The following is an 18,149-nucleotide window of genomic DNA, read 5'->3' as shown; positions in this document are numbered from 1 at the left end:
ATTTTCATCCACCCATGAAAACAGAAGAATAGGTGAAGTCACAAATTTTTCATCGTACCGGTTTTATGTAAGAATTAACCCCAACTACAGCATGGGTGGGATGAATCGAGAAATCTTAGTCACCAACTCACACCCAAACCTATAAAACAAAGTCAGCTAAACAGGTGAGATACGGTAAAATGTTAACAAGTCCACAGTCGCTCCCCTTCACATTTGCCCCCATCCCCCAAATTCTCTTACAGCAGAGAATAGGGTTGTATCATCAATAACTTAGCCTGGATTTGATCCCACTGATTCAGGTGCTCAGCAACCTCTGTTTTCAACCCCATCAGGACCTTTGTTGTGATCCCTCTTTGAGAGACTATGATGCCTAGCCTGCAGTGGCCAGGAGTGAAAGGTCATGAACAGTCACATCTAGTATCCTAAGATGTGCATCCAGAATTAGATGGGACAGAGGCAGGAAGGACAGTGAGAGTACTCTAAGACATCCAGCAAAAGGAGACCACAGACTGCTTTTAAATATCCTTGAATAATAATCAACCTCCCCAGAGTTAGAAACTGCACAGTGAAATCACTGATCATGTTCAAGGAGATAGATATATTTTAGGAAAACTCTGACTTTCCTGGAATAAAGAAAAAAAAAGTCCAATACCAGACGGGGGGTGGGAGTAGCTAATTTTTACATACCTATCTACCTATCTATTTATTTTTCCAGCTTTATTGAGGTATAATTGACAAATAAAAATAAAGCTAATTTTAAATAAACCAATTTAGGCTAACTCAGATTTCTTTTCCTGACTGGAAAAGCTCATAATTTGAAAATATTCTACATTAATAGTAAATGGAAAGATGAAATTTATAATGAGCTATGCTGTGAAAAATGTTTTTAACAAACAATGCTCTCCAAAATTTTGAGGTGGCCATGACAGAGGTACTCAATATTGCTGGAAGCAGTGTAAATAGTTAGAAGTATTTTGGAAAACAACTTGTTTATATGTGTCAAGAGTCTCAGAACTTTACGTTCAACTTGGAGAAAATCTATTCTCAGGGTAGAATCGGAGTTGAAAACAAAGGTTTGGATTTAAAGAGATTTAGCTCATCATTATAGGTAAAAGGAATAAAAGTGTGATAAAAATAAATAGATGAGATAAATTAACTATCGTACTCTTTCCTAAAGGTTATCATATAGTTATTAAAAATGTTTCCAGGGCTTCCCTGGTGGCGCAGTGGTTGAGAGTCCGCCTGCCGGTGCAGGGGACACGGGTTCGTGCCCCGGTCCGGGAAGATCCCACATGCCGTGGAGCCCGTGAGCCATGGCCGCTGGGCCTGCGCGTCCGGAGACTGTGCTCCGCAACGGGAGAGGCCACAGCAGTGAGAGGCCCGCGTACCGCAAAAAAAAAAAAAAAAAGTTTCCAAACAATATTTTGCAAAATTATAAAAGGATGAACAAAATATTAATAATCCAGAATATGAAATATATATACATAACACGACCCTCAATTTCAATAAATAACCTGAGCCTGATTTTTTTTTTTTTTGCGGTACGCGGGCCTCTCACTGTTGTGGCCCCTCCCACTGCGGAGCACAGGCTCCGGATGCGCAGGCTCAGCAGCCATGGCTCACGGGCCCAGCCGCTCCGCGGCATGTGGGATCTTCCCGAACCGGGGCACGAACCCGTGTCCCCTGCATCGGCAGGCGGACTCTCAACCACTGCGCCACCAGGGAAGCCCCTGATCTATGGGTTTTTAAACTTGGAAAATCTTGGATGGATGTTAACCAGTATATCTCATGGTGCTATTAAGGGTTATCTTTCTGTGATGAAATCATAGGTCATTTTAATTTTTTAATATTGTGCCATATATTTAAATTTTTCTATCATAAGCCAGATAAAGTATATCCTGAAAAAATTATGTTTTTAAGTAATAAATAAATATATATATATATATTTTTAGGTTCTCTGCTAGATTCTGCATGGTTTTTCTTAAATTTTATTTTTTTATACAGGAGTTTCTTATTAGTTATCTATTTTATACATATTAGTGTATACATGTCAACCCCAATCTCCCAATTCATCCCACCACCAGCACCACCCCCACCCCCGTTTCCCCCCTTGGTGTCCATACGTTTGTTCTCTATATCTGTGTCTCTATTTCTGCCCTGCAAACCGGTTCATCTGTACCATTTTTCTAGGTTCCACATACATGCGTTAATATACGATATTTGTTTTTCTCTTTCTGACTTACTTAACTATGTATGACAGTCTCTAGATCCGTCCACATCTCAACAAATGACCCAATTTCGTTCCTTTTTATGGCTGAGTAATATTCCATTGTATATACATATCACATCTTCTTTACCCATTCGTCTGTCGATGGGCATTTAGGTTGCTTCCATGACCTGGCTATTGTAAATAGTGCTGCAGTGAACATTGGGGTGCATGTGTCTTTCTGAATTACAGTTTTCTTAGAGTATATGCCCAGTATATTATCGGCTAAATTCAATAGCTAGTTCCTTGCTCTGAGAAGGTAAAAAATTTTAAATAAAGCCATAAAATGTCAGATGATTAGTACAGGGAATGAATCTTCTGGAAATTCAGAAGAGAGAGGACTAGTTGCTCAGGGAAATTGGAATATCTCATTAGACATAGTTGAGGTCAGGTCAGAAGGCCTTGAATGTCAGACTAAGGAATATAGACCTTATTCTGGTGCAAATAGAAGTCCTTGAAGAGACTGTACAGCCCTAGTTAATGAATATCCTTCTCCCTTAAAGCTAGTACCTTGAAAATGTATATGCATATGTGTATTCATATCCAAGCGTATGTACCCTGAATGCATTCACCCTTAGGAAATAATGCGTCTATAAAGAAGAAACAGGAAGAATGATTATGGCATTCGTTCATTAGGGTCCATTTACATTTCCATAGTCAGCTAAAAGATCATCCACTTATTTAAATGGAAATCTTCTCAGTCTATTACAGTCGTTACTCGGCAGTAAGAGATAACTAGTCTGAATCTCACCAGTAGGGAAAATGCATAGTCTGTTGCTTCTCTTAGGGGTCACTATTACTCAGTGTTTGAGGAAAAGAAATTGCAGTTCTTTGGGAAACAAAATGAACAGTTAGTGAGTACCTACTATGTGCAAGACCGTTGGATGAATTCCATATGTAAACTCATTTACTCCTCACAGCAACCCCTCAAGGTTGGTATCTATAATTCATGTACTTTTTTTTATAATTCATATTTTAAAGTAAAGGAGTCTGAGAAAGATGTTAAGAAGGTGAAGTAACTGGCCAATATGAATCTAGATTTAAAGCGAGGACTGATTTTTGCTCACCTTTCAGTGTGAGCCAATGGATGATAACTTACCACACTAGAGCACCCCCATTAACTGAAGCATTTTCTAACGTTGTTGAATTATATATTTTTGAGAATATGTCTGTAGATATGCAATATGTACATATGTGTCTATATGGGTATAGTGTACATATATAGCTGTTTTACACCAATGTGTTTGTGTGTGATATATAGACATGCATTATAGTAACTTGTTACTATAATTATATTATACATGTAAGTATAGCAACAGATTGAACGTTTACTGTGCTAGGCTTTTTATATGCATGTGTTATATATCACTATATAAAGACATTAAATGCATAAATATAAATTATATATGAATGCATATGCATATATAGTTGACACAATTATATACAAAATAGATTAAAACATTGATATATTATACACACGTACACATATAACACTTTTTCCCACTGTCTTTATCTAGAAAAGAAAATGGCTGGACTATTGGAGAACCTATGTATTCATTGAGGAAACGTTACCCGTCACCACAAAATGAGTTCTGACTTTAACTGCAGGATTGCAGCCTGAAGAAGAGAACTGATGCTTGTCAGGAGTCCAGAAGCCGAGAACCCCTACGAATGACCAAGAATCCCAAGTGTAAAGATGAAGGGACCTCATTTCTCCTTCCATCCCTTGGACCCTGCTCACCCAACACCCACTCCACCAATCCTCACCCGTGAAAGTCCCCAGTTGGAGGAGGAGAGGCAGAGCCCCTTCAGCTCTGACTCGAATTCTGTTCTATTATATACTCAAAAGATCCACTCTCAATCTGGGCCCTGCAGGGAAAGGACAGTCCCCTGCTAGTTAACTTCATTCGGCTCTTTATTCAACAAAACGATGTAGCATTTTCATCAGTGAACCAACCGAACAATCAGCCCTACACGGAAATAAAGCGTCAGCTTTACAAAAAATAAAGCATCTTCGAGGGCAGAAAAGAGCCCTGGGTGGGAGTGTGTGTTTCTACACAAAGGCTGGGGAGGCCGAGCTGTCACTCCTTTTCTTCCTCCCACTACCCCATGCATAGCACCAGCTCTGGCGTGAAGGGAGATTTAAAAGCAACTAAGTACATAGAAACATTTCGCATTCATTATCTGGAATTTCTGCTACTGGGTGACATATCATTAGTCCTAGTGTAAGGCAAGCTTTAAAAACGTAATTACTTAATCATGCAGTTAGCTTCCCATCAATCCTAGCAGCATTTGTTCTTAACTAGCTTTTAAGAACAAAATTAGGAGTAATTTGTAAACAAAAGTAATTGAAGAAAGGCAGATATTGCCAAGGTGTTGACAGCGTTAGCAGACATTATTGTTTCCCTTAATACCACCGCAGCACTGCAGTTAGGTATAGGTGGCTGGCACAAGGCAGCACTAGGGAATTAGGAGGTGGCCACATGAGGAGGGGGGCACTAGGCAAAGTGGTCCTTCCCTAACCCGTACAGGCATCTAACTGTAACAGGTAGGTGGACCCTCTTCTCCTACATTGGTTTGATGACTTGGAGATTTATGGTACGATTTAACATGTTTAGCATGACCATGAAAATAATCTCATCATATTTTTCATACCCTCTTATCAGATCTAGTAAGACCCACTCAGACAAGTCTGAGTGGTGATGTAAAAGTTGGAGGCCAAAATTTTCTCCAAAGGAGCTTTGCCTGTCTTTATTTCTGGCTACCTGTAACAAGTTCAGAGCGTACATCACTTCTGGGCCAGATGGTGTGCTGAGCACTTAAGAAATGGTGGTGAGGAAGAACTGCATCCCATTTTCAAGGAGCTCATGATTTAGCGGAGAGAGAAAAATGGAAATAAAATATGATCAGAAAGACTTAAACCAAGTGCTGTAACAACCCAACAGTTAGTTTCTGACTCTGCCTGTTGGTATTGAGGTTTTATAGAACCTCGAGCAGAAATCATGAAGAGATATGAGTCTTGGAGTACAAACAAGAGTGTCAGATCCAGGAATGAGGCTGCTACCATCCTTACTTTATAAAGTAACTGAGTCTGAAATGGATCAAATAACTTACTGGAAATCACACACATCAGGAATGGCAATGCTGGCATTCAGACTCAGGTACTTATTTTTATTATCACTGTTGTTGTTATGAGGAAGACGAGTCCAAACATCTTTCCAGGATCCACTACAATTCAACAGAAGGAGTCCCGAACCCAAAATCAGAACACCGAGCTTCAATTCTGCCTTGAAAGCCTTCTACTGGGTGACATTAAGCAAGTCTGAGCTTTGCTGTCCCATCTATAAAAATTTTTACCTTGGGACCTTTCTCTCACTCCAAGGATCTAATGGAAGTAGTGAAAGTAAAAGTGCTTTGTAAATTTTAATTCAGAAGTAAAGTATCCATACTGTAGGATTCCATTTATATGGAGTACAGGAACAGGCAAAATACCCTGCGGTAATAGAAATTAAAATATGCTTGTCCCTGAAACGTTAAGAATTGCCCGAAAAGGACACAGGGAACTTACTAGGTGAATGAAAATGTTGTATATCAATTGTCAATACTCATCAAGTTGAACAATTAAAACCTGTGAGCTTTATTGTATATAAATGATGCCTCAAAAATTCCATTGAAAAATAAGATACGATTATTCCTAACAAGTGTTTTTTTGTGGAAACTAAATTTTCACATCAGTTGCTACCATCTTCGAAGGAAGTTAAAGTCTAAAAAACAGACTGGATCCTCTAAGGGATTCACCTCATATACCATTAGAAATAGGGAGAGAGCTCCTAACCTTACATCTCGAATTTAATTCAAAGTAGATATCATCTCTTCTTTACATCCTTAAGAACCAAAGCATTAGGAGTCATCATGAACTTCTACGTTACTGTCTCTAGCATGTAAGTCAAAGTTGAAAACTCATTTCTCTTTATATTTTTCAATGGGGAAAAAGTCAGAATTTAAATGTATCAACCTGAGAATGTATCAACTTAACATTATTAAGTCTGGTTTGGGAATAGATATAAGAGAGAACTTTTGATCCACTGGCATATAAGATAACAGAAATTATTACCAAAGCCAGTATGGTGTCTTTATACATCATTTTGGGCTGGGTAAACTCGAGAAATTTTTACTCTCTATAGGGTTTTATGATTCTAACATAAGCAAAAGTAAAAAAAGTATATTTGTCTTGAGTGCTCAAGGCATTTGACCTTCTGAATTATTAGAATTTGGGGGTTAGATTTTATATATATATAGAATGGAATAGTATTCAGCCTTAAAAAAAGAAATAAATCCTGCCATTTACAACAACGTGAATGAACCTGGAGGGCATTATGCTAAGTGAAATAAGCCAGACACAGAAATATAAATATTGCATGATCTGACATATGTGGGCTTCTAAAATAGTCAAACTCATAGAAGCAGAGTGTGGAAGGGTGGATACCAGTGTCTGGGGGGAGGGGGTGAACGAGAAATACTGGTCAAGGGATACAAAGTTTCAGTTTTACAGAATGATTAAGTTCTAGAGATCCAACGTACAACAATCTGACTATAGTGAAGAGTACTTTTTTGTATACTTGAAATTTCCTAAGAGGGTAGATCTTACACACACACACACACACACACACACACACGTTAATTAGCTTGACTGTGGTGATTATTTCACAATGTGTATGTATATCAAATCATCAATTGTATACCTTAAATATATAAAACTTTTGTCAAATATACCACAATTAAAAGTAAAAGAAGACTTCTATTTAAACATGGGGGGAAAAAAAAAAGAATTACTGGGTCAAGTCTTCATAGTCAAAAGCAAATCAATCAACAAGTTACCACGGAATGCCTACTATAAGCCCAGAAGAGCAGAATTAAAAGGGTTGAGATAATTATCCAGATAATTATCCAGCTCCAAAGTGACTTTTATTGGTTACATAGATCATTTGGGCAGAAGGAGGTTTATCCCTTTTAATTATCTTTAATAAAGCTAAATCACTATGTTACAAGACTGGTCTACTTCTTAAAAAGATTAAATAAAAATTACTCACAATAAATGTAAACACTTTGGCTGGGACCTTCAGAACTTGAAAAAAGAAGTGCATCAGCTAAGGTTTTGAAGCCATTCAGTTAGGTGAGTCTCGAAGAACACTCCAATCATGAGAATTGCTCAACATTCACAATAAAAACCTTAGTTTATTGCCTCGTCTTTTAAAAAAAAAAAAGCTAAGTTGACCAGCAATGGCCAAATTAAAACTATCTGCACCTGTGGACCAGGTTGGCCTTTGGAGTAAGCCGAACATTTATGGGAGACCTAACTGCCTCTCCGATGTTATGAGAAGCTCAGGGCAAACCCTTGTCAAAAATAAAAATCTTCTCCCATCTAGATGCCATAGTAAACACCTCCTCCATGACCATCATCATCGTCACCATCATTTATTTTTAAAAGTAGCTTTACATAAGGCTCTGTCATTCTTTGATGTTCAATATTGTGTCTCTCATGTCTTTACAAATACAGCACGAATAATATGATTGGAAAGAGTGATCCATGGCATTGAGGTTGACGTTGACGTTGAGGTCTTGGCTCCTTGTCCTATCACTTTGCTCTTTTCCTTGACAGGCAGCTTATTTTACTGACAGAGTCCAGTGTCTGGAGAGAGAAGGTGCACTGAGAGAGAGAAGACAGATGTGGTGGACAAGTTTTCCTGCTGTGGAACACATGAGGAGAGGTGCATTGGGATTAAGGAATGGTGTGGATCTATGTTTCTGCCCAGGGAACATACTGTTCAGAAAGCAGAAGGACTGGTTTCGTAGGTTTATCCTCCAAATGTATAAGCAAACAATTGGTACTAAATGTTCCATGATCTTAGTACATTTAGGAGACTCATTTAACATCAGTGAATCAATTAATCTCCTAATATTTATTGTGCTGAGCTGAAACTATGGCAAATAATACTAAGAATTTACATTTGTGTGGGCTCTAGATTTACAAATTACTTTTGAGTAGAGTCTACTTTCTCTCTAGTTCTCAATACAACTCTGTGAGTTGGGCCTTATTATCTTAGTCACATCACAGAAGAAGAAACTCCAGTTTGAAAGCGGTTTGGATTTCACTGGGTTGCAGAGCTGGTTAGCATCCGGACCTGGGTTTGAGCTCGTGTTTCAGATCCACACTTATACCCAGTCATCGTCACAGGTGAGAACAGAGGCTTAAGATGCAGGCTGTGAATTCCAAGAGTGTGTGACCTAGTTGGGATGACACCACAGTGCTTGAGAAACAGGGACAACACAGTGACGAATAGTGAGTGGATTAGAAGGGGAGACGGTCTGAAGGTAGCAAGACCTTGAGAGGTGAGGACAGCCTTCCAGAAAAGATGAGCTTAGGCTGTGCTATTTGACTGACCTTGGGGACTGGAAGGATGATGAATCCAAAATCTTATTATTTGTGTGTCTTAGGTTGGTAATTACCACTGTAGGGAATAATTCTAGTGAAAAGCGAACATCTGCATGGTGCTTTGCTGTTATAAGATACAGTGATTTTCTTTAGTCAAGGATAAAAACTGATTTAGACAAGAATGATGAACTTAGATTTGAATGGGTCGAGTTTAAGGAGGTGTTATAACATCCAAGTGAAAAATGATCAGGTGCGCCTAGCTTTGGGTGAGAAGTCAGAGCTTCAAACTGTAACACTGCGATCTCTCGGGGGGGCAGAAACCATTTTTAAAAATTCATCCTATTTTCTCACAGCCATCTTTTATCTTGAGCTTCTATCCATTTGCCTGGCATGTATTGGGGCTAAATAAGTATGTATGAATTGTTTGAATGTCAATGATGGATTTAATTATTATATCTGCTCTCTTACCTGTAATAACAACAATACCAAAGGTAGCTGAAGCTAAGAGAGATGATTTCAAATAACAAGAAGAAATGTATACCACTCACTATGGTTTTCTTGTTCTCTTCTTGATTTGTTTTCATGGGAGACTGTGTTTTGGGGCACACTATTTGCTGCAAGTCAGATCTCATCTTTTGTTGTGGGAAGATCAGAGAACCCGCTAAAAGCAACATGGATCGAATACAATTCCTTCACGTGTAGTGTTTTCTGTTTGTTGGCTTGTTGTTTTTACATTCGTTCCCAGAAAAATATCGAGACCCTTCTACCTCTTCCAGGATTCCCAAATGCCTTGCAATTAACAGACCCTCCTGATCTCGGAGGATGGTTCTTGCTTAAAAACTGTACAATGTAAATGGTATCGGGTATTTAATGAAAAGCACTGAAATTGCTCTGTGGTGCCACAGATTCACTGCTGAACATGTCATGAGGCAACATTTTATAGGCGTTGTAAAATCTCCTTACCCCACACAGCTGCATTACCCAAAATTAATCAAACTGCAGGGCATCTGAAACTCACTCTGTACCAGTAATAGGCTTTGCTGCTTAAAAAGTGGTTATGGCTAATGCACAAAAACAATTATCACGAGACTTAATTGCCAAGAGCTGAGATATATATAGATAGACACATAGAGATTGATTCATTCTCACTGAAATTTGAGGCATCGCTAGGAAAAACTAAGAGATTTTCAAACTTTACAAGATCATGAAGCAGAACTGGGGAAAATGTTTTTAATCTGTCAGTCTATATAAAGAAGATCTTTATTGGCATTATTTTTAAAGCATTGTTTTTAATATACTTTGGGGGTTAATTGGGAAAAGTTTGAAAAATATATATGAATAAAACTACCCCAGAGGCTGGCCCTACGCCACCAGGAGATAACGTGAGGATAGAGACAGGAATGGAATCTAACAGACTTAGTTTCTATTCATGGCTTGTCCCTAGGCAATCCCTTTATCTCTCTAGGTCTTGGCTTCTTTCATACAAAGAAAACGTTGGGCTAAGCATTGCTGGGGACCTCTTCCTGTGCTAACCTTCTATGATTTGACCTTAGATGATCTAAAGTGGAAACAGTTTGCTGTCTACCTTGTCCTTCTCCTTCTGAGAGGGGAAGATGAGAAAAGGCTCAGTGAAAGAGGTAATACTGTACTTTGCCATCAAGGGTTTTGGTGTGAAAGAAAGTGATCTTGAGCATTTAGATAGAACGGACAGTCTGGTAGAGACAGTATGGTGGGAAAGTACAGAAATGATTCAAGAAAGGATTGGAAAGGTACACTGCCCTGATGTTGGAGAAATTTACAGTTAATAATAGTCTTGACTTCCTTCAGTGAGTGTGGCAAAGAGTTTCTGGCTGCTCAGCAAAGTTCATATTGTCCTCTCTTCTCTGGCCTCGTGATTATTCTAGATGTTCTAGCAATGGAATGTGGAGTGAAGGTGATGCACCACCGGTCCACAGAACCCTTCCCTGGCTCCACCCTGCTCTTTTCTCTTGGCTGACCAAAGGAAGATATCCCCAGTGGAAGCCCTGAGTGATCAAAGAAAGCCCCCATCAGCTTGGGTTTCTAGATGAATGCATGGAGCAGAGCCACCTTGCTAACCCCAAACCGCTCAGCGCTGTGAGATGAGCAAGAAATAAAGTCAAATGAAGTCTGAACATTGCATATTCGCAGAGTAGTTCCTGACCAACATAATCAACTGTCATGATTCACCACCTAGAGCACAATGGCTATGGAGTGGTGGTGACAGAAGGCAGAGTCCAGCGGGTGGTGAGAGGAAAAAATGGTTCACGCTGTAAAGCAGTGAGGATGGACTCCATTTTCATGAATTTCAGCAGTGAAAGGGCAGAGATTGAATGGGTAGAAGAATTAAGGAAGGGAGCTAACTGAGCGAGTTGAGAATATTGTTGAGAAGCTAATGGCTATGAGTTCCAACTCTGGGATCAGACGGCCTGAATTTGTTTTCTGGATCCAGCTTCATTAGATACGTGACCTTACACAGTAATGCTTGATGTACATTATCCTCATAATGACACTCCCATTAATCCCATTTCAGAGAGGAGGAAACCATGGCTTAGAGCAGCCAGATGTATTACCCCAGGTCATTTGTGGTAAACAGTAAATCTGCCATTTAAAGCTAGGTCTCTCCAACCCAAAAGCATAAGCGCTGGTGCATGGGGAAGGCTGAAATTTGTCAGGTACTGGATCAACTAACGAGACACCTCTGAGATTAGGCTGAAAGTTCAGAAGACCCAATTGTTCTCCAGTTGAGCTGGCCTGTGCTATTGGGAACACTGACAGGAAGGAGAGGTAGTCAGAGGCCTCTGAGCACGAAACACCATCGGCACTTTGATCAGAGTCCATCACTGCCCCACACCACACGAGGTGAATCTAATGTCCCTCGCCACAAAGAAATCCAGAAATAGCTACAGGAGGCTGAAAGATTAAATCACCCCTGACTCACAGCTCTGTCTCTAGAAATCAGACACAAGTCAATCAATGCTACATTTTATTAGTACCTTTTCTGTTAATGTAGAAATCAAAGTCGCTAGGTAGCCCCTATAGTTTATAACTGGGTGGTCTTAATGGGCTCTGGTTGGTTCGATTTGGTCTTTTCTGTGGCTTCCGCTGCTCCTGTAATCCTTGGCAAGGCAAAGGCCTATGATCCAGTGACAGGCTTATCCAATTACACGTTAATTGAACATCTACTGTGGACGAGGCAGTTTGCTCGGAAAGTAGAATCCAGGGAAAACTAAGACATGGCTCCTGTGTTCTAGTGAAGAAGGTGCACAAGTAAAAGGCCATCTAGTCAAGGTGTAAGGCTAAGAGCATGGAGCTAGAGATGGGATATATCAGTCTGAATCCTAACTCTTCCAGTTACTAGTTGTGTGAATTTGGGCAAGCTACCTCACCTCCCAGTACCTCTGCTTTCTCAACTGTAAAATGGGAAACTGCCCCATAGGGTTGTTAAATGATTAAATGTTAGAACAATGAAATGAAATTAAATGCCAATAGAGAAATTAAACATGTAAGGCTAGTTGGCTTTGTCACTCTTGGCTTCCCATTGGAGGTGATAACTGAAGACTGAGTAGGCATTCACAGAAAGTCAAAGTTGTGACAGCCTTCTCGGCAGGAGGTGACATGTACTCGGAAACTATGAAAGAACCTGTTATTAGGGAAACTCCGAGAAGTCCCATCAGCTAGAGAGTCATGCGTCCGAGGTAGATGATATAGATGTGGCTGGAAAGGAAGAGAGGAGGCAGCTTATGAGGAGCCTGTAAGTCTGGTTCAGGATGTAGACTCATTCCTAGAGGCAGGTAGAGCCACAGACAGCCTGTAAGCAGGACAGTGATGGTCAGATGCCCGTGGATTGATAAGGGTTCAACAGCCCCAGGAGCTGACTGAGGTAGGGGCATCTGGGGAAGAGGCACAAATGTCTGCTGACTCCCAAGGACTTGCTTTTATGTGCCCTGTAGGTATGAGCAGATACTAAAAACTCGAAATACTCACACAGCACTTGAGAAAAGTGAAGACTTCTATGGCCCGGTAGCCACCCGCGATTTCACCCCTTTTCCCAGCCTCCTATAAACTGAGAGCAGACATGAGGTCTCTTCCATGCCTGTCCTGATGTACCATGAGGGCAGAGCACCGAATTTAGTGCAATGGAGTTAGGAAAGTATAACAATAGGCCAGGCATTTGTCCTGATAATGTTATATTCTAAGTGGAGGAGAGGAAAGAAAACCACACAAACTTCCATAGAAACATATGTGAAAACTGCTTCCAAAGGAAGTGAGTTCAGCATCTTTGGCAGTGTCTCTTCAAAGCCCAAGTCTATAGGCATCAGAATTAGCTGAACAGTTGTTTAAAATGCAGGTAGCTGAGCTCCACCCAAGACCTGATAAATCAGGTTCTGCATTTTAAACAAGCATCTCAGTCAACCTGCAACACACTAGGTAAAACATTCCCTATTTTAAATAATTTTGTATGATTATATGCATCTGTAATCAAAGAACTGGAAGTACTGTTACCTGTCTGGGACTGTTCTGTTTCCTCAACTTTAGGGAAGAATGATTCTTATCATTTTAGGAAGCTCTCATGCCTCTCTCATGGGGCACTCAAACCTCTTAATCTTGTGGACCAAAATTAACCACTACAGATAAGAAAACCAAATCAATGATTGGTTTGAAAGCTAAGAAACTTCAGTATTTTCTCAGCATAACTGTAATGTTTGGAAGAGAACCCTGCTTCTTCTGAAACGGCTTCCATCTAAGAACAGCCATTTGGCTTTTTCCCAGCCAATATTTTTGTCTACACAGGCCAGATACTAGGTGCTAAATCCATGTATTATAATGAAGAATAAGATCTGATCTCCACACTGGGGAAGACACAGTCAAAATTTTCTTCTCTTTTGGTCAGAGAAGGAGATGGCGTTGGAGAAAGACATGTAAATCATATCAGATGAGCACAGAATTAGAGATATGTTACAGGGACTCTGGGATCCCAGTAGTAGAAAATCTCAACGTATCAGGAAAGGCTTCATGGAGGAAGTAACTTCTGAGCTGATGCTAACAGTGGAATATGGATGTGTCAAATGCAGGAAGGGAATTGCAGACAGAGCAACTCCCATGGGTCAAAGCCTCAGGAAAACATTAGTCTCTGTGTTTCCTGTGAAGGCTCCTAAGACCCATAAAACTTGTTCATAAAACTTAGATGGTCTGACCAAAATAATCTTAACCAATATCAGATTTGTACCATTTTACATGTGAATAGGAATACTGTTCCTTCAAACATCAAAAAATGAGAATTAACCCAAATAATTTCACTTGAAATCAATTAGCATTCTCATTTACTTTATCCTGATAAAGGAAAAGCCTACATTTTCCTTACATTTAGAGACATTATACTTACAAAAAGAGACATTTCAAGACATCCTATATAAATTACTAAAAAGAAAAATATTATACCGTAATTAGGTTAACTCCATTTTCTCACTTCTCCCTCTGGCCGCCTCCTTCCCAAACAGATCACTTTGTAAAAAGTAGCAGTTATTCAAAACAAAATATGTTGGAGTATCTTGCAGCCAAATGAAATGGATCGACAAGGCATATAATAGAAGCCGACCTCAAATTGATAAATTTGTCCAGTAAAAACAATGTAGCTTGAGCAGCTTGTTCATCATTTTAAATGTTAATGGTTATATGCTTCTTTACTATTGAGATATTTGTGACTAATGGTGTGATGCTATTTAAATTCACAACGTTCATTAATTTCAGCTGTTTTTCATCATTAGGAAAAATAATTCAAAAGAAACTTCAATATTTCCGAGAGCAACATGTGAAACAACACCAGAGTGCAACCAAGCACAGAAAGCCCCTTCCACAGAATCCATTCTGCTAAAACCAAGCCTTCAAAGAGGACATCCTCTGGGTAATGTCTGGGTTGTATCCAGATTTCCAAAGACTTAAAATGAAAAGAACTCTTCTAATTCCTCATTTCAACTTGGTATCAGAATATGATTAGTCCCATTGTAGTTATGATTAGTAATATATAAAGGCTACATTTATGCCCCATGCAAAGGAGTGATTTTCCCCCTTGAGTCCGTGGCCGACTCAAGTCTATCATAATGTTCACATTTTATAACAGGAAATAGAAAGTTAATTGATAGCTATTTAGAGCCTTTTTTAAAAAACCTAGTTAGACAATGAAGAGTTACTTTGTGTAAGATTAGAAAGATCATAGAAAATAATTTATTAGGACTGACTTCCATATTCATTGCTAAGCCAACAGACTACTGGAGCTAATTGTTTACTTAAACTAAGTCATTGAAACTCCAAGCCAAAATGGTTTCCATAGTTTAAGATTGGCTTCAGCCTTTTACCTCCCAGAATTGATGGGCAGGAAGGTTCCACAGGATATCAACTCTATTTGCCCCCCTTTCTCTAAAAAAATCTTAATGTTATGTGAAGTCAAGAGTCTTATTTTATTTTTGTTCTGTTCTACATAATCCTGCCTTTATTCGTGTTTATATATGTGGAAAGAGCTACATTCATAGCCATGCTTATCTATAAACTCATTGACTTGTTCGCAGAATAAGATTTTAAAGACCACAGTTTTTGTTACCAGATACTTAAGCAGTAAGTAATGTGCTAATATTAGGTGTACACTACTGCTAAAGTTTATATGTGCGTAACAAATGAGCTCATCAGACTTGGGTCATCTTGGCATGTTGAGAGGAAGAGCTCTCACTCTCTGATGACCAGTTAATCAATGAACTGTCCTATGTTTTATAGTCATGAATATCTAACTAACCTGGATGTAATATACATATCTACAGAATCACGTTGACCTAAGAAAGCAGTCACCAGCTGAACTGCCTGCTGATAAGATGAAACTCATTTGCTCGATTAACAATAACAATAAAATACTGGAATAAAGATGCCTGAAACTGCAAAAAGAACAAGAGGGGAAGCATTAGCAGAAAGAGCCGTGGAAGATAATGCTCGATCAGGCTCTTAGGAGAGATCATTGAGCTCAGCTCCGGAACGTCCAGAACCGTATGGCTGATGTATTCTTGAATTTGAGCCAAGTGTATGTGAGGGAACTGCACCTGCTTCTGTTTTGAAAAATGAAAACAAAAACAAAACAAGAAACAAAGCTGAAATTTAGGAAAAAGGAAAGCAAAAAAAAAAAAAAAAAAAAAAGAAAAAACAGAGAGTGAGGGGCCAGTGATACTTAATGGACCAGACTTGGCATCAACAGAATGGTTGGAATAGAGAGTGAAAGTTTTGGCAAAAGAGACTGTTTCGCTCAACTAATGCTGCATTGTAAAACATCCCAAACTTAGTGGCTTGAAAACGACAACTGGTTATCTCCCACAGTTTTATAAATCGAGTGCGCTCACGTGGGAGGTTTTTGCTTGGGGATTCGCATGAAACTACAATCGTACGTTGTGACTGGGATACAGTCATCTCAAGTCTGGACTAGACTGGAAATCTGGGATGACTCTCTCATGCCTGGCGGCTGAGTTAGCTGGTGGCTGGGAGGTAACCTGGATCTGTCACCTGGGGTGCCCTACGCATGATACCTCCACGTAGCTTAGGTTTCACACTGTGTGGTGGCTGGGAATATTCCAAGAAGAACCATTCCAAGAAATCCAGGTGAAAACTAAGGAATCTAAGGACCTTGCCTCTGAAGTCCCAGATCGTTACTACTGCCACAGTATATTGGTCAAGCAAGTGACTAAGTGAAGCCTAAACTCAAGGGGAGGGAAAACAGGGCTCACTCCCTTGACACGGGACAGCATGAGAAGAGGAACTGATAGTAGTCATCATTGAAAGAAAGGAAATTGATAGTAGAATTAAAAGAAAAGGAAGTGATAGTAGTCATCATTGAAAGAAAGGAAATTGATAGTAGAATTAAAAGAAAAGGAAGTGATAGTAGTCATCATTGGAGACTCTCACAGAAGCTTTGTTTTTATCCTGAACATGCTAAATACAGTCTGTAGATCCCAAATGATGGGTGTGGATTCTATGCATGTCGATGTGGCCACAAATACTGATCCCAAAGGGAACATACAAATGATATCATGTCACCTCTCCACTCAAAACTAACCAATGGTGCCATTGTACTGAGAATAAAATTCACATTTCTTACCATGGCCCATGAAGCCTACATGGTTTGCTTCATTCCAACTTCTCTGACCTCATTCCCTCCCACTCTTTCCCATGCTCCTTTTGCTCTAGCCATGATGACTTTCTTGTATTTTTCCCAACAATCAAAGCAATCATTCCCACATTATAGCTTTGTCAACTTCTACTGCCTATTCCTGGTAAACCTGGCTCCCAGATCTTCGTACATCTCATTCCTTCACTTGGTTCAAGTTTCTGTGCAAACACCTCTTCAGAGAGGACATACCTTGACCACCCTCTTTAACTGATCACTAGTGTGTTCCACTCACCCATTATCATGTCACCACCATCCAATACAACCTTGTTCATCCGTCTGTTTAGTTTTAGGTATCAGTCTCCCACCATCTGACTATCAGATCCATCAGAGCAGGCACCTTACCTGTCTTATTCATGTTCACATCCCCCGAGCTGAGAACAACGTCTGACACAGTGTGATGCTCAGCACATATTTGAATAGATGAATAAAGGTGGACCATGCCCAAGTTTTCTTAATTGGTTATAATTAGAAATGATCTAAATATCCTTAAAAATGATGTGAGCCTTATGTATAATTCATTCAACTGTCAATTTGACCTATGACTATCCATATGAGATGTAATCTAGAAGGAAGAGTCTGGCCTATTACCTTTACAGCTCTAATATGTTGGTTTGTGGACCCCTGTTACTGCCACACTTTGCAAGGGGGCTCTCTAATGGCCTGTGGCTTTCTTTGTTTCTGTTACCATACCCCAAACAAAACAATACAAAATGAAACAAAATATTTTTCTGTCTTTTTCTTTATCTAATCCAATATAGTCTTTAGAAAACTAAAGATGGAGGTCTTAAAGAGAGATGACAGGAAAGGTAGCATTCACTATCTTTTTTAAAATTATTTTTTCTATTCATATTTTGGATCCTATATTTGTCTCCCTGTTCATTATTTGATGACTGTTGCCTTAAAATCTACATTACAGCCTCAGTGGACTACATATACTTCCCTTAGAAACTTAGCTCTATCCCTACTTTGCACCTTTCTGGAATTCTTTTTTCCTCCCTTATTCCTCCAGCTAAGTACCTTTCACCCCTGAACCCCTGTTTCATATATATGCTCATTTGGAAATACTCACCCTAAACACTATCCCCACCTCCCATTTTCCAACCTTTTCTGGATTAGGTCTTATGTTATTAAATATAGTACAGTAAGGTAAACGCTGTCTCTTCACCCAGCTATGAGTTTTCTTGGAGGCAGGGACATTATCTTATAAATTTCTAGAATATTAATGTCAA

This window comes from Phocoena phocoena, chromosome 10, assembly GCF_963924675.1.
Source record: "Phocoena phocoena chromosome 10, mPhoPho1.1, whole genome shotgun sequence".
Classification (NCBI taxonomy): Eukaryota; Metazoa; Chordata; class Mammalia; order Artiodactyla; family Phocoenidae; genus Phocoena; species Phocoena phocoena.
The sequence above is the reverse complement of the archived record's forward strand: the minus strand, read 5'-3'. Positions refer to the sequence as shown.